The sequence below is a fragment of the Odontesthes bonariensis genome, chromosome 2 (genome assembly GCF_027942865.1).
Source record: "Odontesthes bonariensis isolate fOdoBon6 chromosome 2, fOdoBon6.hap1, whole genome shotgun sequence".
NCBI lineage: Eukaryota > Metazoa > Chordata > Actinopteri > Atheriniformes > Atherinopsidae > Odontesthes > Odontesthes bonariensis.
Genome location: NC_134507.1, coordinates 34,773,356 through 34,774,079, shown reverse-complemented (window position 1 = coordinate 34,774,079; position 724 = coordinate 34,773,356). Strand labels below are relative to the sequence as shown.

Genomic DNA, 724 nt, shown 5'->3' with positions numbered 1-724 from the left:
AATATATTTTAGATAACTTATATATTATATATATTATTTATATATTTCTATAACTTACAAATGAGGATATAATGCAGCTAACAGCAAAGCTAACAATAAGCTACATAGAAGGAAAAGCATCAGCCAGGCTCTGTCAGAGGTGACAGTGTGGAAACAGAGTACAGGCATAGAGGGAAGTACATGTTAAGTGGGAGATTACATTTCTACACCTGAACAGGGACTTAAACCCTGCACCCTCAGATTAAAAGTCTGATGCTCTACCAGCTGAGCTATCCAGGCCCTATGAAAGCTTGTCTGAGTGACAGCTGACATCTGAAACACTTCCTGAGTCCAAAGCTGTGACGCTGTTTTCTGAACAAATGTCTGGTTGATGTGAACTTGTGTTGCAGCCACTGAGCATAAAGAAGAAGGCCTTCATGGAGGGAAACAGGGAGTTAAGGAGGAGTGTGAAGAAAAAAGGAAGAGAGCAAGTCGGTGGGAAACTATTGTAGCAGTCACAGTGCCGTGTGGATTAAGAGTTTTTCAAACTTTGACAAAACCAACATTCCTGTGGGGGATGTTTACGTATGTGGATATAAACCAGATCTTCATTTTCTTTCCACAAAGGAAAAAGAGACAGAAACTGCCTAATTTACAACACCCTTAAGAGCTTTTGGGGAGTCGAACTCACTCTTGGAAAAGTGGGACACTTACTATCTTATCTAGACCATAACTCGAAAGTTGA

General features: G+C 40.2%; 1 non-coding gene across 1 annotated transcript; it reads right to left on the bottom strand.

The window, feature by feature from the left end:
- Positions 1-206: 206 nt before the first annotated feature.
- On the bottom strand, positions 207-279 carry trnak-uuu (transfer RNA lysine (anticodon UUU)). Its single transcript has one exon. It is a non-coding gene; the product is annotated as a tRNA-Lys (tRNA).
- Positions 280-724: the final 445 nt, after the last annotated feature.